Source organism: Chiloscyllium punctatum, chromosome 39 (assembly GCF_047496795.1).
Source record: "Chiloscyllium punctatum isolate Juve2018m chromosome 39, sChiPun1.3, whole genome shotgun sequence".
In the NCBI taxonomy this organism is placed as follows: Eukaryota; Metazoa; Chordata; class Chondrichthyes; order Orectolobiformes; family Hemiscylliidae; genus Chiloscyllium; species Chiloscyllium punctatum.
The window spans coordinates 45,383,081-45,409,471 of NC_092777.1; the positions used below are offsets into that span (position 1 = coordinate 45,383,081).

The 26,391-nt window shown below is 42.2% G+C and overlaps 1 long non-coding RNA gene across 1 annotated transcript in view; it reads right to left on the reverse strand.

Annotated features, from left to right (window-relative positions):
• LOC140464229 (uncharacterized) overlaps positions 1-23,232 on the reverse strand; it is a 98,533-nt gene extending 75,301 nt beyond the window's left edge. The window contains exons 1-2 of the long non-coding RNA XR_011954887.1: positions 23,133-23,232; positions 6,305-6,415 (exon numbers count right to left, since the gene is read on the reverse strand). This is a non-coding gene — a long non-coding RNA (uncharacterized lncRNA). The remainder of the gene's footprint in view (positions 1-6,304; positions 6,416-23,132) is intronic.
• Between the last annotated feature and the right edge of the window lie 3,159 nt (positions 23,233-26,391).

The following is a 26,391-nucleotide window of genomic DNA, read 5'->3' on the forward strand; positions in this document are numbered from 1 at the left end:
TTGCTTCACTTGGAGGTCACCACTGATGATGTTACCTAGCCAGGTAATGAAACATCTGGATATCAAACCTACAGCTCAGCGAGCAAACCTATGCCCTACATCTCCAATTTTTGGTGTCACCTGCAATCTTACTAAACCTCCTATGTTCACATCTAAAACATTTCACATCTAAAAATGACAAATGTAGTGGACCTGGCACCAATCCTTGCGGCGTTGCATTGGTCACAGGCCTCTCATCTGAAAAACAACCCTCCAACACCACCCTCTGACTTTTACCTAGCCAGTTCTGTATCCAAATAGCTAGTTCTCCCTGTATTCCATGAGATCCAACCTTGCTAACCAGTCTCCTAAGGGGAACCCTGTCGAGCGCTTTACTTAATTCCATATAGAACATGTCCACCACTGTTCCCTCACCAATCCTCTTTGTTATTTCTTCAAAAAACTCAATCAAATTCAGGACACATGATTTCCCATGCACAAAGCCATGTTGACTATTTCTTATCAGTCCTTGTCTTTCCAAATACATGTAAATCCTATCCCTCAGGATTCCTTCCAACAGCGTGCCCACCACTGATGTCAGGCTCACTGGTCTATAGTTCCCTGGCTTGTCCTTACCACCTTTCTTAAACAGTGGCACCATGTTAGCCAACCTCCAGTCTTCTGGCACCTCATGTGAGAGTATCGATGACACAATATCTCAGCAGGTGGCCCAGCGATCACTTCTCTAGCTTCCCACAGAGTTCTAGGGTACACCTGATCAGGTTCTGAGGATTTATCCACCTTTATGCATTTCAAGACATCCAGCACTTCCTCCTCTGTAATATGGACATTTTGCAAGGTGTCACCATCTATTTCCCTACATTCTATATCTTCCCTGTCCTTCTCCATTGTAAACACTAATGCAAAATACTCCTTCAGTATCTCCCCCAACTCCTGTGGCTCCACACAAAGGCTGCCTTGCTGATCCTTGAGGGGCTCTATTCTCTCCCTAGTTACCCTTTTATCTGTAAGATATTTGTAAAGACTCTTTGGATTATCCTTAACTCTATTTGCCAAAGCTATCTCATGTCCCCTTCTTGCCCTCCTGATTTCCCTCTTAAATATACTCCTACTGCCTTTATACTTTTCTAAGGATTCACTCGATCTATCCTGTCTATACCTGACATGTGCTTCCTTCTTTTTCTTAACCAAACCCTCAATTTCTTTCGTCATCCAGCATTCCCTATACCTTCCAGCCTTTCCTTTCACCCTAGCAGGAATATACTTTCTTTGGACTCTCATTATCTCATTTATGAATGCTTCCCATTTTCCAGCCGTCCCTTTACTTGCAATCAGCAAGACAGCTTTTGAAAGATCTTGCCTAATACCATCAAAATTAGCCTTCATCTAACCTAAAACTTAAATTTTTAGATTTGGTCTATCTTTCTCCATCACTATTTTAAAACTAATAGAATTATGGTCGCTGGCCCCAAAGTGCTCCCCCACTGACACCTCAGTCACCTGCCCTGCCTTATTTCCCAAGAGTAGGTTAAGTTTTGCACCTTCCCTAATAGATACACATCTCCGTCTAAACCCTTAACACTATGGCAGTCACAGTCTATGTTTGGAAAGTTAAAATCCCCTACCATAACCACCCTATTATTCTTACAGATAACTGAAATCTCCTTATAAATTTGTTTCTCAATTTTCCTCTGACTATTAGGGGGTCTATAATACAATCCCAATAAGGTGATCATCCCTTTCTTATTTCTCAGTTCCACCCAAATAACTTTCTGGCATGTAATTCCGGGAATATCCTCCCTGAATACAGATGTAATGCTATCCCTTATCAAAAACACCACTCCCCCTCCTCTCTTGCCTCCCTTTCTGTCCTTCCTGTAGCATTTGTATCCTGGAACATTAAGCTGCCATTCCTGTCCATCCCTGAGCCACATTTCTGTAATTGCTGTGATATCCCAGTCCCATGTTCTTAACCATGCCCTGAGTTCATCTGCCTTCCCTGTTAGGCCTCTTGCATTGAAATAAATGCAGTTTAATTTATCAGTCCTACCTTGTTCTCTGCTTTACCTTTGCCTGGCCTGGCTGTTTGACTCACTTCTTTTCTCAACTCTACCAGTCTCAGATTAATCTCTTTTTTCACTATCTCCCTGGGTCCCGCCCCACCCAACCCACCTTACTAGTTTAAATCCTCCCGAGAAGCTCTAACAAATCTCCCTGATAGTATATTAGTCCCCTTCCAATTCAGGTGCGATCTGTCCTTCTTGTATGGGTCACTTCTACCCCAGAAGAGATTCTAATGATCCAAAAATGTGAATCCTTCTCCCATACATCAGCTCCTCAGCCATGAATTCATCTGCTCTACCCTCCTATTCCTATCCTCACTAGCTTGTAGCACTGGGAGTAATCCAGATATTACTACCCTCGAGAACCTCCATTGTAAATTCCTGCCTAATTTTTGATATTCTCCCTTCAGAATCTCATCCATTCCCCTTCCTATGTCGTACAATGCCCTCCTGCTGGACCCTCTCCCCTTGAGAACATTCTGCACCCTCTCTGAGACATCTTTGATCCTGGCACCAGGGAGGCAACACACTATTCTGATTTTTTTGTTGGTGGCCACAGAAACGTCTGACTGTGCCTCTGACTGGAGAGTTCTCTATCACAATCAATCTCTTGGAACCAGATGTACCTCTCATTGCATTAGAGCCAGTCTCGATACCAGAAACTTGGCCGTTCATGCTGTATTCACCTGAGAATCCTTCATCCCCTTATATTTTCCAAAACAGCATACTTGTTTTAAATGGGGATAGCCACAGATGATTCCTGCACTACCTGCCTACCTTTCCTACCTTTCCTGAGATTAACCCATTTTTGTGACTGTATCTGTGGCTTTTCTCCCTTCCTATAACTACCATCCATCACACGCCCTTGCTCTTGCAAATTCCTCATTGCCTCTGTCGCTCCAACCGATCCATTCAATCTGATAGGATTCGCAACGAACGGCATTTATTGCAGATGTAATCCTCAGTAATACATAAACCCTCCCTAAACTCCCACATCCAACAAGAGGAGCATATCACTCTACTAAAGGCCATTTTTGCTTCTTCCAATCTATAGACCCAGAAAATAGCACCATCTTTTCCTCGACAAAACAGTGCTCCAGGCTAACTTAATACTTATGACTTAAGTATTAAGTCATAAAACATGCAATCAAGAAAGAACCCACTCTACTCACTTTTGTCAATTTACAGCAAGACTATACTTAAAACTATTCACTTATCTGTTTCTATGCTGTGACCTCTCCAAAACTGGTTCCTCCAAGATCAGTTGTGAATTTCGCTGTTTGTTAAGTTTTCTTAGACACACTCTGATGTCCAGTGATACATGAATTCAAACAGCAAATGCAGTAACTGCACAGGTTCACTACTGTGTCAGTTTACAGAGTGGGTTTCTTGGTCTCTCTCTCTCTCCTGCACTGACCTTTTGCTGCCTATTATCTGTCCTTCTCCCTTTAAAAATGCCATTGTTTTGACTTCTTTTCTGCAAAGTTCCAAAACAAATAGGTTGGATTATAGAATAGCTATGGAACAGAAGGAAGACTTTCAGACATTTTGCAAAAACAATTCATCTCTTCCCACCCCCCATCTTTTTCCTGTCAACCTGCAAATCTTTTCACCTCCGAGAACTGTCCAATTTTTTTTGAAAGTCTCAGTTGAACTTGTGTTCACCACAATCTCAAGCGGGGCAGTCCAGATCCACACGTTACATAAAGGTTTTCCTTATCCTCACCATTCCTTCTTTAGCCGATGGTGACCACCTTATCTGATTCTCAACAATTTTACCAATGGGAACAGTTTCTCCATATATAGTCCAGACCTCTCATTATTATGTAAACCTCCATCAATTCTCCTCTTAATCTTCGTCTCTCCAAGAAGAGCAGCTTCAGTATTTTCACATACCTTAAATGCCTCTCAAAGCTTGCCCACATTTTGTCCTGGGAAGTTCTGTTGATCCTCTTACATTATAAAGTAAATTCATTTATTACTTTTTCCTTTTCTTTTGTTTCCCAAGATAATTTGACACCTCCTACTTCCTCATCTTACTTCAGTGCCGCTCCCATTGGCACTGGCCTGTTACCACTTGTCTCCAAATTAGACATCTGCCTTGCATTGTGCAGATGAGACACCAGAATTTAAAACTGGCTTTGTCCCAAGTTGCTGGGGTGAGGATGGTTTATCGCCTGCTTCAAAGAATAAATGGTGCTGCAGATGCTGAAGATTAGAGTCAAGATTAGAGTGGTGCTGTAAAATCACAGCAGGTCAGGCAGCATCTGAGGAGCAGGAAAATCAATGTTTCAGACAAATGCCTGATTACCTGAAACGTCTATTTTCCTGTTCTTTGGATTCTGCCTGACCTGCTGTTCTTTTCCAGCACCACTCTAATCTTGACTATCGCCTGCTTCAGCCCTGATCTACTTGATCTCTGGCCAAATTACAACCAGGGCTGTGAAAGCTGCATTTACCTTTGCAACTTTGCCCTTTTTCAGTCACCAACATCCCCCAGAGTCAGTCAAAACACAGCAGTGACTAATGCCTCGATGTGTTTCCATTTAAAATGTAGGGCTCAACTCTTCGATCCATAACTAGCTTGTCACCATGCTACAATCAAAATAATATGGTGACCATATGCACCACACTTTAAATTGATGATCAGTTGACAAACTGTAGATTTCCAGCCTCTTACAAGGTACCAAAGATATAGTTAGAAGCCAATCCAAAGACCAATTCCTCTACAAGTTGCATCATGGCATCTTTTTCTTCTGCCTGAAAGGGCAGCTGGGATCTGAAAAATGTCATTTCTAACTGTGCAATAATTTCTTCCTGCTGTATTGGAACAACAGCCTAGGACTCTGGGCTTACCTCTCTAGAGTGAGTCTTAAATCTATGGCCTCTAAGACTGAGACAGGAATGTTACTACTGAGCTTTGGCTGACCCATAAGCATTCTTGTACTACCATCGAACTTCAGCTGTGCAACAGCCTTTGTCTCTGGTATTGAAGCTGGAGATTTTACCTAAGCACAGGCAATTTAACTGTTACTATCCTTGTTATTGTCTTAATGAGGATAAAAGCTCAAGGATTTTTTTGAATATTGTTGGTGTTCGGTTTAGATCAGATTCTTCATCAACAGATCAACTGGTACAGCTAGCTTTGGATTATCCTTGGCAAAAATGCCAAGAAAAACTGTACTATTCCACCAGAAATTGAACACACACTTCACAAAATACTGATATTGCCAACAGGAACAAACAGAGGAAAGATCACTTCGGAATTACTGTTACTCTCGTAGTTTTTCTGGACAGCCTTCTCTTGTTCATATAGAAATTGGATATTGTGACCATGCTGAATGATCATAAGTTAAGGCAGCATTGCTTGTTATTAAGTGCCACTCCATGGTTTGAGCACAAGATTTAGGCTTATACTCCAGGTGGTAGTGAGGGAGTGCTAAAATGTGCACTTTCAGGTGAAATGTTAAACTGAGGCCCTTCCTTCTGTCTCAGTGGACACAAAAGATCCTATGGCACAGCTCTCAACAATGACAGAGAAGTCTTTCTTTAGGTGCAGATCAATAGCTATCTCTTGGTCAACATCACATAAATGCATTACCTGATTTATTATGAAATAGTTATTTGTGGGCTGCTGTGTGCAAACTGGCCAATCTATTCCCTGCATTACAGAAGGGCCTACACTTCAAAAGTATTTCACTAGATGTGAACAGTTTTGGGGCGTCCTGTGATTACAAAAGGTACTATATAAATGAAAGTCATTGCTTTACAAATTAACACAGATGTTCATAATAGACTATGTTGTGGATTGCGCAGCTAAGCAAATGGAGTAATTTGGTAAGTCAATGTCCCTAAATTATTCATATCACAGTTGTTGAGTTTAACAACCGCACAAAAAGATATAGCAGCGTATGTTTAACTGTTTGTTCTTTGTGAAGCACAATTGTTTGACATACAAATTGGTCTTTTTGTTCAAGCCAACATTTCATTGGTATCAGTCTCAGCTTCAAACGCAATGATATGGTCAGAAGTGAGGATAGTGGAGCACTTAAAAAATAGCATACATTCAGTAAATACCTACTTTGAGGTTTGTATGGTTGGAAAATGTCACATGGTTTCTTCCCCTCCACCATGTTCATAATTTCTGATCAATGATTCAAGGCAACTTCCTACATCTATTTAAAAAGAAATCTATAACGATTGCTCTAATGTAAGTAGCTGTGAATAATTCATAAGCTTACCTGCTTCACTTCTCTCAGCATGCTTCAGTCCAGTCATCACAGATCTCCTCTCAACAATCATGTTACATCCCCACTGTTGATTTCTGGAGAAATTTGTTATCCAGTTTCATCCTGTGAGGGAGGAAGAAGCACAATATTGGATCTAAACAGAGCAAATACATTTGGCTCGATTTGTTTTGAACATTGCAAGAAATAATATCTTGTAAATTCAAGAGAATTAAGCATACTCTCCTTTCTCGATCCTTTATGTTAGGACAATAGGATTTAGGGATGGGCAATAAATGGTAGCTCAGCCAATGAAACCCATATCACTGAAAGAATTAAAAAAAAAGATTCCTTGTGGAAAATTAGTCTGGATAATCTTAATCCTTTCCCAGAGGACAATGGCCTACAGCATATTTCATTTTAATTTATCTTTAATTGGAACTAACTTGGCAACTCCATTCAGAAGGACAGATGGTGTAGGAGAATCTGTAATGTTGCAGCAAAGCAGGAAGAGGTACTGTTTAAGATGAGGGTGAAAGACATCCCTGTTGTTGAGGTCATTTACCAGAAACTTACATTACGTTTAGTTCATGGTCTTTCAATTAGTGAGCGTGTGGTGCTGTCCATATAAATGGGCTAGCTCATTCCTAGTCTCCAACATCTATCACACTAAAGACCCTACTCTGCATATAATTCCACAATTTGATACAAGCACTGTGCAGAGTCAGTGGGGATAGAATCAGTTATGGCTGCCAGCAAAATAACATTGCCTACAGTGTCACAGTTACACAAGAGGTGACTCCATGGAGAGAGCTGTTTTGCAAATGCCTTTTTTTAAAGACTGATACAATAATTTTACATTCAGAGTCCAGATGGACAAAGACTATGACGTCCTCTTTTCTTTTATCCAAGGATTACGACTGAATTCTGACCTGCTGCACTTATTCTCATTGACGCCCACATTTGTCGCCACCTGTTACAGGCCTTGTTCACTCCCATGAATTACAAATTATCAGCTTTTGTCCTTCTGCCCAGCTGTTCTTAAACAGAGTCAGAGGTCACACGACACCAGGTTATAGTCTAACAGGTTTATATGGGATCACAAGCTTTTGGAGCGCAGGCCCTTCATCACCTGACAAAGGAGCAGCACTCCGAAAGCTTGTGATTTCAAATAAACCTGCTGGACTATAACCCGGTGTCATGTGGCTTCTGACTTTGTCCATCTCAGTCCAACACTAGCACTTCCACATCAAGGTTCTTAAACTGGGTCAATTTTACCTGCACAGCGTCAGTCAGTGAACGACTTTTGGAAAACTGCTTTCCCCCCTTCTCCTCTGAAGGTGCTCAAGTAAAGGTGCAAAGCCATCAGTTGCTTTCCCTCTGCCCCTTATCCAAGTTCACATCCTTCCTGTGCACTAACATTCAATTGACAGCATCCACCTGGGCTCCAAAATAAAAATCAATATCCAACTTGGAGGCTGGTTTAATGAAAAGTTCACAGAAAAGCAAGCGATGCGATTAACAACAACTTGAATTGCTAATAAAAACACACGTAGCAAGGTACTTTAAATAACTTGGAGGTTGTGGGGGGAGGGGGGTGAGGAAGAGAAAAATGTGCTTATTAGACATTTTGTTTGTAAAACTGTGTTGACCTTTGAGGACTTTGCTGAAATATTAGTTTTCCCATTCCATGTGAAGCTGCTTTAGCCATTTCAGATACAGCTGATCAATTGGACTAGAGCTGAATACATTTCCCTTCCCTGAGAGCAGAACAGTCTTAGAGCCAACATGAAGCTAAGAAGGTGGAACACATTCAAACAGAATTTCATCAAAAGTGATTGACGGATGCCAGCAGGTTGCCAGGCAACCTGAATACAATGATAAAGTTTGCTGAATATGTAGATAGGCATCTAAAATAAGCAAGCTCAGTGATTATGTGCTTGTCTTCTGGTCAGAAATCGAACCTTGTAAAGTTTGAAGCCTCCTATTCTGTATCCTTACCACGGTGTACAGTGCTACCATGAACATGGTTTAACAGTTACTAAGAAGTGGGGCCTGAGCTTGTACCAATGCCTGAATAACTCAGAGGGGAGCATAATCAAACACTGAGGACATGCTGGGCGGAACAAGTCTCAGACTGGCAGCTTACTTACAGTGCAGAGTCCCCTGATGTGAAAGTGGTCACAATCCCATCCCAGAGATATGTGAAGGAAGTTTGGAAGTAGTAATTGTGCGACATTAACAATGACCAGTCCTGATTACCCTCTATACTCCACTACAACTGGAATATCAGGTTCTTCCCAAATTCCTGTGGTTGAACCTTGTGTACTTTTGTATTTGTGCCTTGCCTCTAGGAGAACAGAGTTCAACTGGAAAACGTGACCTTCAAAGTTCTACTTTCCTCCGCTAAGATCTATCTTGAAATCCAGCTATTTGGTAGCATATAGGTAAAAACAAGTACTGCAGATGCTGGAAACCAGAGTCAAGATTAGAGTGGTGCTAGAAAAGCACAGCAGGTCAGGCAGCATCCGAGGAGCAGGAAAATCGACATTTCGGGCAAAAGCCCTATGGCTGGAGTCAGAGACAGTAGACCAATGGAGTTCTTTGGGACATTTCATAATGCTGAAAGCACTATTTAAATACAGGTTGCTGGGCTTTGTCCCTGGTCAGGTGAAGCTGCATTTGTTTTCCATCTCTCTGATTGCCATTCATCATGTCCTATGATGTCCATGGAGAAATTAAACCAAATCCACCCAAGTTTACTGCATCTGTGTGGTGAACACACTCACTTTTTGGGTCCTCTGCTCGAAATTCTTCTTTCTGCCTGCAGCTCTGTTTTGTTTTGTCTGCCAGTCAGCTAGGTCATATAGTTTTCTTTCCTCACTGCCTTCATGTTGGTACATCTACATGGTCATAGAATCATAGAGATGTACAGCAAAGAAACAGACCCTTCAGTCCAACTCATCAATTCCGACCAGATATCCTAAATTAATCTAGTCCCATTTGCCAGCACTTGGCCCATATCCCTCCAAAGCTTTCCTATTCATTTACCCATCCAGATGCCTTTTAAATGTTGTAACTGTACTAGCTTCCATCACTTCCTATAGTAACTCATTTGATACATGCACCGGCCTTTGTGCAAACAAGTTGCCCCTTGGGTCCCTTTTAACTCTTTCCTCTCTCACCCTAAACCTATGCCTTCTAGTTTTGGACTCCCCTACCCCATGAAAAAGACCTTGGCCATTCACCATATCCATGCCCCTCATGATTTTATATACCTCTATAAGGTTGCCCTCAACCTGCAATGCTCCAGGGAAAGTAGCCCCAACCTATTCAGCCTCTCACTATAGCTCTAACCCCAGCAACATTCTTGTACATCTTTTCTGAATCCCCCTTTCAAGTTTAACAACATCTTTCCGATAACAGGGAGACCAGAATCAAATGCAGTATTCCAAAAATGGCCTAACCAATGCTCTGAACAGTCGCAACATGACCTCCCAACTCCTATACTCAAAGATCATCAGCTTACTTGGGCCAAATTATAATTGATTCCATTATATTTGGTGCAAACTCTTAAAAGTCATTTTCAAACTTTCGTGGTATCAATTACAGATCCTACAGACCTTTTAAGGAAATTACAAATTTTATTTACTGCTCTGCTTCTGGGTTAAACCTTGATGCAGTTGGAGTTGTATGTCTCTTACATTATATTATTCTTCTGGCACCAGCAGCACCTTGTCAATTTAACAGTGTATCATAAAAACAGGAATTCTGTGTGAAGCTTCCTTGATGAGTGATCAGGAAAGCCAACAGGAGCATGATCATAGAGGTGGTTCGTGGAGCACTGTCGTCTCTGATGTCATGGGGGTCATACTGAAAATTTGGGATATTTCCAACATGTTGCAGATATATAAAAATGCATTTTTTTGTGAAATTTTGTTCCTTTGGAACATATGACCCTCAAAGACCAATTTAACTCGTGGCAAGTTGAAAACCTCCTCCAAATCTCTAGTTAGTCATAATTAGATAGTAATGAGGGAGGTCAATGTTAAATATCTCACTTCAACATTAGATTGACACTGGTTTGTCAGCAGCAGCAGAATGCCAGTGAAGCCTTGTTAATTGAATGCAGAAAACTCTGACCAGTGCCCAGGTGCAGCAACAGCACTGTACAGATCTGTGAATCTCCACGTGTACAGAATTACATGGTGCAGCAGTTCGGATTTTAATATTTGCAGAGCACAGTCACACAATGTCAGCTGAATGCTAACATTGTAATTGCAACTGCAGCGGTGAGTTTGAAATGAGTTGGCATTACATTCCAGCCAAGTCAAACTGCTGTGAATCACTCACTTCCTGGAGAAATTGTGCTCAGACGGCAGATCAGCTCTTGATACCCGTATTCTGTGTCTACAGCTAAGGAGAAACGGAGCCGTCAGACTAGCTGATGGTTCAGTCAATTCCACTCATTTCTAGGAGCTGCGTAAATGACGTAAGTCAGGTAGAATCTCATGCTCTTGGAAAACCTCCAGGAGTTGAGGCATTTCTCAGTCAGAGATGCACAGGACCGAAGTACACCAATGGGGCATCTTACAGGAGGAATCCATTTAAGAGGTCACCTCCTTGTTTGCTGTCCAATCAGGGATGGCAGGGGGGTACACAAGATCTCATGGACCAGTCCAGCTGCTCCGACGATAGGACCAGTGTGAATGCTGCTGATGGCCAACCTGATGGGTCAGCAGGGAGCCACTGCAGCTATGAGTATTGTCCATGGAGCATCCTAAAGGTGAAGGAATGTGACCAGAACAGGCACCTGCCTCCATTATTTCATATCCCAATGGAAAGGTGCAGACAGCAGTGCTTCTACTTCAATAAAAACCCAAAAGAACTGCAGACGCTGTAAATCAGAAACAAAAGTAGCAATTGCTGGAAAAGCTCAGCAGGCCTGGCAGCATCCATGGAGAGAAATCAGAATTAATGTTCTGGGTCGAGTTCTGAGGAAGGGTCACGTGACCTGAAATGCTAACTCTGATTTCTCCCAACAGATCCCGCCAGACCTGCTGAACTTTTCCAGTAACTGCAGTATTTCTAGTTGCTCTGAGTATCTCTGCAGCCTTAACAAATGCATTGAATCCAAGTCCACTTTCACCACCTCACAGAGCTGGTATGACTGCTACAGCCTTTGTGCCTTACATGAGAATGCCTGCCATTCTGTGCAACTATTCCAAATTTGCATCATTCTTTGTCTGGGGTTACTGGCCAGGCAACTACTCCCATTTGTCTCCCTCCTCCTGTAAAGGCACAGAAGAGAGTGAGAGAGAGAGAAATGCTTTTGGGCTCAGACCTGACAGGCAACCTTCACAATTTACTGTTGTCTCCACCTTCAAATCCAGCTCACGAGGGCTGGTAAAATTCTGTCCATACTCTTTGTCATGCAAAACTATCTGATTTCACCCAACTATTTGTAAATTGAAAGCTACAGTAAATTAGTTACAGAACAAAGAACATACAGTGTCAGAGGAATCAAGATTCCAGAAGAGAGTATGTTGCACTATAAGAGGTTGAAATGGTGCAGTGACTGTATCCTTTCAGCTTTTACAGTAATGTGTGAAAAGACTTGTCATTAAGGTTCTGTCTGAATGAAATATGCTAAATTGTTGCTGGTTGAAACCTTCTTGAAAGTAAAGCCTGGCTCTGCACGTTTCTTCTAAATAATACTGATGAATGGTCTTTCCCACCTTCTGCAGATTTAGAAATGTAAGGCTGTCAGGTTATCACTATTCAAGTGTAAGGCACAAGAATATAGTGCAGGCAATTGAAGTGTTTGGACATATATTTTGCTGGTTGGAAGTTCTACCCCATCATGTATTACAATGTTTATTTCGTCCATGACATCACAAAGAAGAATTAAATTGGGAATGAGTGCAATGCATTATTAATCACTGTGGGATCCATTTCTCATTTCTCACTTTTGATTCACAAATTGTCATTTGGTTGGACAGTACTTGAGTCTAGCTAAAAAAAAAGATACATTTTGTCAAGTCTTTTTATCCTGTAGTCATCAGGACAATTCAGAGAATTACCAATGTATGGGGGAAAACCAGCACTTGAGATGCAAAGAGGGGTGGCATGGTGACACAGTGATCAGCACTGTTACCTCACAGTGCCAAGGACCCAGGTTCGATTCCAGCTTTGGGCAGCTGTCTGCATGGGTTTCCTCCTGCAATTCAAAGATGTGCAGGCTAGGTGAATTGGCCATACTAAATGTGGGGCTATGAGGATGGGTGATATCTGGGTGGAGGATAAGGCAGACTCAATGGGCTGAATGGCCTCTTTCTGCACTGTATGGATTCTATGAACATCTACACTACATGAGAAGAGTGCTGAATGGTTTGGAAGTGTACTCTGATTGATAGAGAAGTTGCCGAGAAGAGTGCACAATTGTTTTGTTCATATTCATACATGCATTTGAGAGTTGCTGGCTAGGGCAGTATTTATTACCCATCCTTAATTGACCAGAGGAGTTGCTGCTGGTCTGGAATTACATGTAGGCCAAACCATGTCTGGCGGATTTATCTCCCTAAAGGACATGCGTGAACCAAATATGTGAATTCATGATGACTGACAGTTCACTGCCAGTCTTGGTTTAAATTTTAAACCAGACAAGTTGACTCAGATTTATCAAGGCATCATCCTCAGAAATGAATCAGCAAACGTTGCAGAGTTGAAACAGGCACAGGGCATGCATATGTTCTTTCTGTCAGCAAAAAAGAGGAGCCTAAATATTATTATATGCAGCCTTCAGTTGATGGAGAAGTGCCACACAGTGAGTCCAACTAACAATCCTACATTGCTTGTCAGCATATTTCTCTGCTCATTTAGGATTAACCAGCAAATGTCGTTCAATCGCAGAGACACACTTGGACACTGTCTTGTGCATTTTTCAAGCATGGGCAGGTTGGAAACAGTCAATAGTTTGCTTCTTGCAAACAGCCAAAGGGATTTGTTGGTCTTTACAACCTGCCAGTCTTTGAGACAAAAAGCCTCCATACCTGGCATCAGCCTAGCTCTGATATTCATATACCACATTGCCCATTGGTGTGACAGGGAGAACACCTTTCTGGCTTGATAGCAGCATCCGGTTAGTGCTGAACACCACTCATTTTTCTCCTGCATAACAACAGGGTGAAACAGCGGCTTCACTTGCTGCTTAAACATTTGAGATACCTTACCCTTCCAGGGTAATCACGCTCTTTTCAGGACCAAGAATTACTTGATCTTATGGCCTTTCACATAAGGTTGTGCAATATACAATGAGAAATGAGCTAACCATGGTAAATGTCACCATAGCCCTACCAGACCATAGGGTTTAATTACAGAGAGACAACTCTGTGGTGATTTAACCCGAGGGTCACCTCATCTCAGACAAAGGATAAGTCTGAGAAGGAGAATCCTTTATGGTAACCTCAGCCAGTGCAGTAATTGAACCCATTCTATTGGCATTACAGTGCATCACACACCAGTCACTGAATTAAGTGCTCCCCTCTAATCAGGGTAACAGGACAGTTTTGATGCTCCTCATGTCAGCATCACTTTTGCAGGGTGAGCTAATGTGCAGAGCCCTATTAAAGAGGTTGCTGACAAAGTCAATCATATAGGGAATGGAACTGCAGTAATCATTAAGTATCTTATGACAAGTAGGCTTATGATAAACAGTTGGAGAAATTTCAGTCTAATTTCTCAACTAGAATGTGGAGGAAGGGGATCTTTTGACTGTTCCATTTTAAGCATGAATTTGAGTACTGAACAGAGCCCATTAAGAAATTCTTACATATCATGCAGCAGTGCAGATGCCCTGTGGTTTCCTGTAGTACACTGGTGAATAGACTCCTAATGTTAAATGAGCACATGGACACTGTATTGCTATTGATATGCAAGTCCTGTACGGTCTTCACAAATCTGAAGGGATCCTTCCCCATTTAAGGAAACTTGCACATAACCGGTCATTTATTTGATTATTTAGCCAGTCCATGCTGTGCAGAACCAGTCATAGACAAGATACTTCATAAAGGGACATAAATTTTTGTGTCTTAGGAAGTTCGAACACATAAATGGGCTATGAGGAGAATCCTTACACGATTCCAGGAAATTCTTTTTTATCTTGCTTTCGAGTAAGGCTGTCCAGTCATGCTGAGCAGCATATCCAACAAATACAAATTTGGACCTGTCATTAAGGATAGTGTGCATTTTGTTGATTTAGTCACGCTTGGTAAGAATGACTATTCCAGTCTGTTAGTCGGATTTACTGATATGTATGTTTAGGTTGGCTTTGAAGCCACGCAACACTGCCAGACATTCTTGCTGCATGTGAAAATCAGACAAATAATTCAGAGTCCTGCAATATGTGCATACTGGATCAGCAAGGCATGCCTTCAAGGCTTCACTGTCTTCAGTAGGTGCTGCTTGGTAGTTTGTGGTGGGGCAATTGAGGTCACAAGATTCTACCTCAGCAAATCCCAGTTCCATTTTGATGTACGATGAAGACATACCAACACTGAAGCCATGTGCAAGGACAAACTCCTCACATTCAGACAATCCATGCTCAAAGAGGTTGACCACATGTTCAGTGCCATTGTTAATTGCATTGCCAAACTGCTTCAGTGAGTTTATGGTATGGGTTCATTTTAAATAGGTACCAATTCATGGTGCTGTCTATTGAAAAAATATAGCAGCATAAACAGATCAAATTGAAAAATGAAAGAAATTTGAGCACTTCAGACCAAGCCCATTGTAGGGCACTAGGTAAAGTCACAACCCTATTACCAATCTGTTCAATCTTCATCACACATAAATGCAAGATTTAGATAATTTGAAATAAAGGAAACAGAATTTTGGTTTGTTGAAATGTTCTAATTCTGCAGCTCCAGCCAATATAGGAATTGCCACAGCAGAACTTTGGAATCAAAACTGACTTGTTTCCAGTTTGATTCGATGTGTTCTGAGAAGGTTGATAAATGTAATGCACAATGTGCAGACATGTGAGGCAAGTGATGTTTTGAGGATTGTGTAGGAGAGCTGCTTGGAGGATTGTGTTATATCGCTGACACACCAATTTCACCTCTACACGTTCCTTTTAAATTCTCTCAATGTGTGCAATGCTTTGCTGAATGAATTTTCTGCATTGTGATTGGTCGTAATCCAGTGACTCCCATCAGTCAATCAGGATGTCTGACCTTTTCATAGATGCTTCAGTAACACTCCTGAAGTTGTTCTTCTGGGAAGCTCCCGCCGTGACTGAGTTCTGAGTAAAGTAGTGGCTTTTTAAGGATCCTGGATTGCCTTTCTTACTACTAAATGTCTGATGGTACTTCTCCAGTCCTTTGTGATTCCTGCTGTAAGTTATCCAAGACGCTGTGGTTTGTAGGAGTGTAGGGATCACCCACTGCCCAGGAAACCATAACCTTGGTCTCAGGTTTGAGATCCTGATTTTTAAATACTCCCTTCCTCAATTGGTGAAATGTTGAGTTGTCCTATTGGAAGACTTGAAGAATATCATCATCTCCACCTATCATCTGCCAGAGATGGGGTAAGATGTGTTTGCTGAAGTAGTGGGTGTGCACTTTGGTTCCATCTGTTCCTTCTGCTCTTTGCCAAGTCAACATAATTGCATCGTCCACCCGTAGCGTTAGGTGTAGGGTCTGGGTGGGTCGATGTGGATTTGTTGGGCTGAAGGGCCTATTTCCAAACTGTAAGTAATCTAATCTAAACATTTCTGGCTTGATCTAACAAGGCAGTTTTTAATCAATGATAAAATCTGATTTTTTTTGCCTTGTATTGTTCTGTGTTAGAAGCTTTTTACTCAACGGTCCCACTGAGGGAAATTTCCATTACACTGTGGCTGTATAATTTTAACAGATGAATGCTATTAAAACCTGCTCCTCTTTCTTTCTTAGTGTAACTAGAACTGCCCAAAACCTGACTTATGTAATAGTGATATTTTAGGAAGTTGGTCTTTGAGAATTAATTGTTCTATTAGTTACTTAATAATGTTGTTGGCTTTAGGGTGTTCTTCCAGGCATAAATGAGAAATAGTCGAAAGACCTCTTCCTTTCACTGGCTGGCTGTCCGATTTTGAAAAGGTAAATGTGTGTGCATTAATACCCGACCATATGGTCAGTTTAAATAAGCTTTTGCGATGTTAAATAAAGGGGATTATTTATTTACACGTGTGCCTGGAAAACCTAGCATTGTGTCTCTCACTTACTACTCAGTCAGTCAGACAGACACACACACACTAAAGAGGGTCATGCACTTTTCCAAGTTATAAACAAAGGTGCCATCTTAATATGCAGAAAACAGGATATGAAGCCAAAAAAATGAAACTATAACATTAATCTTGCAGTCTTATATCAATAACGTTAGGTGGCCTTTGGAACAGCTCCAACTTCAATCTCAGGTCCATGCTGGTAAAAGGACAACAATGCTGCAACCATAATTTGCCACACCACTGCTGCTGGAGCAAACAGTTGCCACTCTCTACCAATATCTCACTCCACCAACAGCGCCACCTTGGGTTCACACTGGGCTGAGCTCGTCGATGCAGTTACTGCTGGTGCCACAAAGTCCTGCACTGGGACCAAAATTGTCACCGTCTCTGCTGTTAAGCACACAGGCTTAGCCACAGAACTGGAGCATAGGCTCAGCTTGTGAGTCTGGACCAGGGAATTAAACCTGGGATCTGCTCCTTGCTCTCCAGGAGAACCAGGGCTAGGATGGAGCCTTATCCCCCTCATCCTGCCATTGCTGCTGCCACCACCGGACATCTACCCTTCAACATTTACTCACTGCTCCCTCGGCTCATGTAGTCATCTTCATCCACACAGGGCCTGCTGTCAATGATGCCACTGCAACCAGGGCTTTAAAGACTTTTAAAGAAAAGGAAAAGAAAGTTAGGAAGTATGGGATACAGGGAAATTTGGCTGTATGGATACAGATTTGGCTGGCTGACAGAGGACATCAAGTGATAGTGGATGGAAGGTATTCCGCCTGGAGGTCGGTGACCAGTGGTGTCCCTCAGGGATCTGTTCTTGAGCTTCTGCTCTTTGTAGTTTTTATAAATGACTTGGATGAAGAAGCGGAAGGGTGGGTTAGTAAGTTTGTCAATGACACAAAGGTCGGAGGTGTTGTAGACAGTGTTGAGGGCTGTTGCAGGCCACAACTGGACATTGACAAGGATGCAGAGCTGGCCTGAAAAGTGACAGATGGAGTTCAACCTGTATAAATGCAAAGTGATTCATTTTGAAATGTCAGATTTGAATGCTGAATAAAGGGTTAAAGACAGGATTCTTGGCAATGTGGAGGAACAGCAAGATCTTGAGGTCCACGTACATAGATCCCTCAAAGTTGCCACTAAAGTTGAAAGGGTTGTTAAGAAGGCGTATGGTGTTTTGGCTTTCATTAACAGGGGGAATGAATTTAAGAGTCATGAGGTTTTGCTACAGCTCTATAAAACCTTGGTTCAACCACACTTGGAATATTGAGTCCTGTTCCAGTCACCTCATTTTCTGAAGGAAGTAGAAGCTTTAAAGAGGGTGGAGAGGAGATTTACCAGGATACTGTCTGAATTGGAGGGCTTGTCTTATGAAGAGAGGTTGACTGAGAGGTTGGCTTTTCACACTAGAGAGAAGAAGGAAGAGAGGTGACTTGATAGAGATGTACAAGGTAATGAGAGGCATAGACAGAGTAGATAGCCAGAGACTTTTCCCAGGGCAGAAATGGTTGTCATGAGGGATCATAATTTTAAGGTGATTGGAGGAAGTTATAAAGGAGATGTCAGAGGTAGGTTCTTTATGCAGAGAGTGTTGGGTATGTGGAAATGGAGTCAGAGATATTTGGGACATTTAATCTGGACAAGCACATGAATGACAGTAAATTGAGGGGTGTGTAGGTTAGGTTGATCTCAGATTAAGATAAATGCTCAGCACACCATTGAGGGCCCCAAAGGACCTGTACTGTGCTGTACTGTTCTATGTTCTATGTTCTAAAACAAAAGTAAAAATAATTTATGGGGAAAATCAAAAGTTATAGTGTGCAAGATGAGAGAATGATTAATTTTCTTGGTTGAGGCATTGTCATGGAAAATGCATCCATTCATCATGATTGACAGTTAACTGCCAGGCTTTGTTTAACTTTTAAAGCTAGCAGATTAAATCCAATTGGTCAAGACATTACCCTGTGAAATGAGTTACCAAGTGGCTATCACCTATTTTGTTGAGATAAAACAGGCACAGAGCATGTAAATGTTCGACAATGAACAAGGTCCCATAGACCAATATTTATTGCTTTCAATACATGCAGGTGAATCACTCTGCAAGCCTGACTGGTCAGCCAAAATCGGTTGTCAGAGTCCAGAGCATGGAGAAGACAATTCCAAACAAAGTGGCGTGAAGACACAGCCCTATTTTACTGGATTCTTCACTCTGAAATTCTCAGGGGTGGAGCCATCAAACTGTACAGCATTGCGCATGTTGTCATAGAAGGAATGGAAGAGGTCTGGTGGACAGCCAATTTTCCCCAAAAGTCTTTTAGAGTCCTGCTTTAATGAAGATGTTGATGACATCTATGATGGTGAAGGGAGTAGGAATATACTTAAGAGGGAAATCAGGAGGCCAGAAAGGGGACATGAGATAGCTTTGGTAAATAGAGTTAGGGAGAATCCAAAGGGTTTTTACAAATACATTAATGACAAAAAGGGTAACTAGAGAGAGAATAGGGGCCCTTCAAAGATCAGCAAGGCAGCCTTTGTGTGGAGTGGCAGAAAATGGGGAAAGATACTAAACATGTATTTTGCATCAGTATTTAAAATGGAAAAGGACATGAAAGATATAGAATGTGGGGAAATAGATGGTGACATCTTGAAAAATGTCCATATTACAGAGGAGGAAGTGCTGGATGTTGTGAAATGCATAAAGGTGGATAAATCCCCAGGACCTGATCAGGTGTACCCTAAATCTCTGTGGGAAGGTAGGGAAGTGATTGCTAGGCCTCTTGCTGAGATATTTGTATCATTGTTAGTCACAGGTGAGGTAACAGAAGACTGGAGGTTGGCTAACGTGGTGCCACTGTTTAAGAAGGGTGGTAAGGACAAGCCAGGGAACTATAGAACAGTGAGCCTCGTTGGAGGGAATCCTGAAAGACAAGATTACGTGTATTTGGAAAGGCAAGGACTGATTAGGGATAGACAACATGGCTTTGTGCATGGGAAATCATGCCTCACAAACTTGATTGAGTTTTTTGAAGAGTAACAAAGAGGATTGATGAGGGCAGAGCAGTAGATGTGATCTATATGGACTCTAGTAAGGTGTTCGACAAGGTTTCCCATGGGAGACTGGTGACAACGTTAGATCTCACAGAATACAGAGAGAACTAGCCATTTGAATACAGAACTGGCTCAAAGGTAGAAGACAAAGGGTGGTGGTGGAGGGTTGTTTTTCAGACCGGAGGCCTGTGACCAGTGGAGTGCCACAAGGATCGGTGCTGGGTCCTCTACTTTTTGTCATTTACATAAATGATTTATATGCGAACATAAGAGGTACAGTTAGTAAGTTTGAAGATGACACCAAAATTGGAGGTGTACTGGACAGCAAAGAAGGTTACCTCAGATTACAACAGGATCTTGATCAGATGGGCCAATGGGCTCAGAAGTGGCAGATGGAGTTTAATTTAGATAAATGTGAGGTGCTGCATTTTGGGAAAGCAAATCTTAGCAGGACTTATACACTTAATGGTAAGGTCCTAGGGAGTGTTGCTGAACAAAGAGACCTTGGAGTGCAGGTTCATAGTTCCTTGAAAGTGGAGTCGCAGGTAGATAGGATAGTGAAGAAGGTCATAGACTCATAGAGATGTACAGCATGGAAACAGACACTTCGGTCCAACCCGTCCATGCTGACCAGATATCCCAACCCAATCTAGTCCCACCTGCCAGCACCCGGCCCATATCCCTCCAAACCCTTTCTTTTCATATACCCATTCAACTGCCTCTTAAATGTTGCAATTGTACCAGCCTCCACCACATCTTCTGGCAGCTCATTCCATACACGTACCACCCTCTGCGTGAAAATGTTGCCCCTTAGGTGTCTTTTATATCTTTCCCCTCTCACTCTAAACCTATGCCCTCTAGTTCTGGACTCCCCAACCCCAGGGAAAAGACTTTGTCTATTTACCCTATCCATGCCCATCATAATTTTGTAAATCTCTATAAGGTCACCCCTCAGCCTCCGACGCTCCAGAGAAAACAGCCCCAGCCTTTTCAGCCTCTCCCTGTAGCTCAGATCTTCCAACCCTGGCAACATCCTTGTAAATCTTTTCTGAATGTTTTCAAGTTTCACAACATCTTTCCGATAGGAAGGAGACCAGAACTGCACGCAATATTCCAACAGTGGCCTAACCAATGTCCTGTAAAGCCACAACATGACCTCCCAACTCCTGTACTCAATACTCTGACCAGTAAAGGAAAGTATACCAAACGCCTTCTTCACTATCCTATCTACCTGCAACTCCACTTTCAAGGATCTATGAATCTGCACTCCAAGGTCTCTTTGTTGAGGAAAACTCCTTAGGACCTTACCATTAAGTGTATAAGTCCTGCTAAGAAGGTGTTTGGTATGCTTTCCTTTATCGGTCAGAGTATTGAGTACAGGAGTTGAGAGGTCATATTGTGGCTGTACAGGACATTGTTTAGGCCACTGTTGGAATATTGCATGCAATTCTAGTCTCCTTCCTATCGGAAAGATGTTGTGAAACTTGAAAGTGTTCAGAAAAGATTTACAAGGGTATTGCCAGGGTTGGAGGATTTTTGCTACAGGGTGAGGCTGAACGGGCTGGGGCTGTTTTCCCTGGAGCGTCAGAGGCTAAGGGGTGACCTTATAGAGGTTTACAAAATTATGAGGGGCACAGATAGGGTAAATAGGTAAAGTCTTTTTCCTGGGGTGGGGGAGTCCAAAAATAGACGGCATAAGTTTATGGTGAGAGGGCAAAGATATAAAAGAGACCTAAGGGGCAACTTTTTCATGTTTATGGAACGAGCTGCCAGAGAAAGTGGTGGAGGCTGGTACAATTGCAACATTTAAAAGGCATTTGGATGGGTATATGAATAGGAAGGGTTTGGAGGGATATGGGCCGGGTGCTGGCAAGTGGGATGAGATTGGGTTGGAATAACTGGTTGGCATGGACGGGTTGGACCGAAGGGTCTGTTTCCATGCTGCACATCTCTATGAGAGAAAGCACTATATACTAACGGCAGAGCTGCCAAAGTATGTTGGCACTAATCAAAGAGAGGTGGCTTCATTGGCTAGGCCATGTCCCTACAATGGAAAGCAGGTGCATACCAATAAACGTTCGGTATGGTGAGGGAACTGGAGCAAGACGACAAAATGGCAGGATGCTTCGAAACATGACACAAAGTCTCTAAACATTGACTGTTGTACTGGGAGTCACTAGCCTCTTCCTGTAGTGCTGCACGGACCAGCACAATGACCAGTGGGTGCAATAACTTGACAACATGTACTAACAAAATAAACAGTGAGCTACAACATTATCTGGCACTTGCAGCAGAACCTGCCTCTCATGGATTGGCCTTCACATTCGAATGCTGTCCGCCACCACCCTGTCTCCGAGACACACACGGACACCAAAGTGCAATACTTGTGCATATTCATCAACTCTTATAGATGGAAAGATGCCAACACTTCATAAAATTCAGGAGAGGTTGATGGGCTGCCTTCCCAAGGTGTGGAGTGTGGAGTGTGGGAAGCAGACAATAGAGAAAGAAATGATCTTTTACATTCCATAAATACACTGGCCTGTTGTTTTATAGACCTGCAAGGGTTAAACCTGCTGCGATGATACATATTCTCCTAATCAGCATCTGCAAGCATGATGTGGTTTTGTTCTTTTTCCTAAGGGGGCGAGGCAGACCAGCGCTCCCCAAAACTAGACAGAACTGGTTTTGGCCCAGCATTGGCAGCTGCATATCTAGTCAGAGTGATTTACAATGATGCGTCACTACCACAAATGTAGTAAATTCCTTTTTTCCTCTTGTGTCTCTCTGTACAAAACAATGAATTATGAAGATAATAAAGTTTTAGTGTTGATGATCCTGACACCTTGAAGGACATTCGGCCCTTTGTTTGATCCCCATAATACTTAAGTTTCCAAACTACTAAAACAATAGGCCTACATCTACAACTATGACAAATTTAATTTTATTCTGCCAAGCCCTGTTGATAGTTTCATTGCCCAGTGTCCTGATAATTTACAGCATTGAAATTACCCTCTCTAGCTTTGAATGGTTAAAAACAGCAACCTGTCCCCTCGTGGCTGCAGCTGGCCTCCTACAGTTACATAGGCTTGTGTTCTTAATTTCAACTAGTATCTTCAACTTTATATCATTGTAAAGAACAGCTTTGTTCATGGTCGTTAAGGTAGGACTTTGTGGGGAGTTTGAATTAACTTGGTGTCTGCCATGGTTTGGAGCAACATTAGGTTCCCTTTTCCCTTTGCAAACAAGGAAGGCACATTATAATGTAGTGAGACACGGCAAGGTAACCAAATGATAATTACTGCAGGGAATTAACACTTAATGAGACAGTGGTGAATCTTATGCTGGATTACGGGACAGGGAGCTAATTAAAGAATGAGGTAATAGTGTGGTGCTTTAATTAGTTCAAACTCCCCTATTCTACCATAAAACTCGCTGAATCAATTACAGGAACTATTAATACATAGTTGGAAATAAGCAGCTGTAAAACAGGCTTTTCACAAATATTTCTTGCTCTGCACTTACTTGGCAGGTCTTGAATACTTTCAGTTTGGTTCTTGTGCTGTTTCATTGCTCTGCCTCTTGATATCATGTCAGGAATGTGAAATGTGCCTTTAGGTTTAGAAGGAATTCTATTTCCTTTTTCAATACTGAATTGCAGAGCCCGAACTACCCGCCACTGCACAAAGACTGCCTCCTCATGGCGGGGTGTTGACTGGAGAATGTGCAAGGCTTTGAACATCGGGGAAATATTACAAGTGAGATTTATGAGCAGAAAGTGCGAGGCAGAGTGCAACACCCTTTTAAACATATGGAGGGAAGATTTTATTTTCTCTTGTGAGCTAAGCATAGCAAAATCGTAAACACGTTTATAAAAGACGGGTTTACGATTTCACTAAACTTAGTGCTTAGACGAAATCTTTCCCCACGGAGCAGTGTTTATTTTTTCAGAGTGAGGAGTCAGCAAAATAAACTTTGAAAGCTAAATAAGTGAGCGCTCACTGTTTATGAAGAAGGCTTGACAACTGTACGGTATTTCTGAATGGATGAGCTAAAATAAGCGAAAGGCTGAGCTAAAATGGACAAATTACTTTCAGCATCTTTAGTTCTGCTGCAGCCTTGTGAATGGAATTGTACAACACCAGCCAAGCAGAATATAGAAACTGAGAAAACCAGCTCTCAGTCTTGGAGGCAAGTAATTAACACCCACTCTTAATATTTTATGAATCATTCTTAAAAGCTGAAATCAGTTCATTAACATTTAACTTTGAAGGAATTATTTATTATCAACAAGTATACATAAGAAAATTGCAAAAAAAAAACAGGTAGACTCCAATTTTAAGTATTAAATGATGTTGCCCAATCATAATGAAGTCTGGATGAGACTCATACAATCCAAGAATATCTTTGTACATTTCACATATACAGAATTTGGGATTAACGTTCTTGATTAGCTGAGAGTATGATGATGATTTCGATCCAGCATAGCTCCATCACCTATACATCACGAGATGCATCTTGCTATCTCAGCTCACCTCATTTGTAGCATTACTGTCTGTAAGCCAGAATTTTATAGGTTCTGCAGTAATGTTAGGTCTATACACAGTTAGGTGAACAGCAACAGACTTTATTCAGGGTGATATTGAACTCAAGACAGTGGGACTGTACACACTCAGATCCACGTTCCATCTTAAGAGTTCTGCACCATGAAAGTGAGCCTTTTGGGATTTCTTTATTGGGGGTAAGATCAAAAGAAGTTCCTCTGCAATATTCTGATCTGAAGGTTTGATGGAAGATAGGACGATCACAAGACATTCGAAGTCTGTCATCTGCCACAATGCTTAATCTCACCCAAAAGTTTGGAATAGTTCAAAGTTGAGGCTATAATTTTTACAATTTCCCTTACATATTTTCTTATTCCTTCTTCTAAGGATCATAAATATTCTGTCGTTCATCTCGGTCATTACCAAAGGCTTGCTTTTCAGGGATAGTCTTCTGCAAACTGAAATTAAGGTCCTTGAGTTGCAGGGGCCCCCAGAGTGCTGTCAAAAAAGGAGCTCCAGGATTTTGACTCCCAAACAGTGAAGAAACAATAACATATTTCCAAGTCAGGATGGAGAGTGGTTTGGAAGGGAACTTGCAGGTGGTGGTATTCCGTAGAGCTACTGCCCTTGCCCTTCTAAATGGCAGTGGTCATGGGTTTGGAAGGATCTCCTCCTCCACTTATTATTATAGCACAATGTTTTCTTTGGATAATAATTCACGTTTCTTTTGTCAATTTCTTGAAAGCATTGGTTGTCTTATTTCATGACATACATAAATGTTCTGCAAGATATTCTTCTAAAGCTAAACTCAAAGGCATTTACTGCACAGAAACCAAACATTCAGCTCATCATCTTCACAACAGTCAATAAAGATTTAACTGTACAAACCCCATTTCCAAACCCTTAACCCATTGCCTTGGAGGCAAGTGAATATCTGAACATTGCTGAAATATTAGAAGAGTTTCCAACTCAAACCCTCTTTTCAGGCTCCCACCACCCTCTGGGTGAAAGTAAATTCCTCCAGACTCCTCTTATCCCTTTATCTCTTACTTTGAATCTCTGCCCTTGGTATTTGACTCCTCTGCCTTCTTGTCAATCTTATTTTTGCCCCTCATAATCTAATACACCTTTATAAGGGTCCCTCTCATCTTTTGCTGCTCCAAGTAAAACCATCTTAGTTTATCTAGTCCGTCTTCTTTTTTATTTCATAAATATACTTTATTCATAAAAATATTTTGATGATCTGTACAATTGGTCATGCCATACATACGTAAACATTCCATTTCTTTGCATACTGAGATAAAGTAATCATTCCTATATACAGGCCTGTACACTTACTATGCATATATTTAACTGAAGCGTCAGTGAAGCCCCCTTACTGCGTGGGCCTCCTGTTCTTTGGCAGGCAGACGTTACACGGTGGTCTTTCCCCACTGCACCTTGGCGGCAGCTGCCCCAAGCTTCAGTGCATCCCTCAACACGTAGTCCTGGACCTTGGAATGTGCCAGTCTGCAACACTCAGTCGGGATCAACTCCTTCAGCTGGAAGATCAACAGGTTTTGGACAGACCAAAGAGCGTCTCAGGAGTGTGGGATACTGCACCCTCAGCAGCTACAGGAGATGGTCGAGCTCATGAGCCCATGGGCCACCAGTTTGGTTGGGGGGGGGCAACGATAGCCACGCCTCCGGCCTGGGTATCTTGTTGCGTGAAGGCAACTTCATCATCTCTGAGGTCAAGGAGGTGGTGGGCGGGCGCCTCCTCGTCGCTGATGTCATGTATAGAAACGCTCCCCTGAGATTGATTAATGTGTACACCCCAATGGGTAAGAGTGAACGGTTGGCCGTCCTGCAGCAGCTTCCACTGTTGCTGGCTATGTCCAGGCCGGCCTTTCTGGCCGGAAACTTCAACTGTATCATTGATGCAGATAGACGATCCGGCAGGGGGGGACAGTACACTGGACACCCTGTCCAGAGTCCTGGTGGACACGGTAAAAGATGCCAAGTTGCATGACGTCTTCAGCACCCCTGCAGACAGAGTGCAGCATAAATACACCCAGTCACGGGTCTATACGCTCAAGGATAGATTACCTATTTGTGTCCCGAACGCTCTCGGTCAGATCCACCGACGTCAGTGTTCTTTTCTGAGCACTGCCACCTGCTGGCCAACTGTCACCTACAGGACGAGCAGCGGGCTGGTAAGGGAACATAGAAATTGAATACCAAGCTGTTGACCCTGGGAA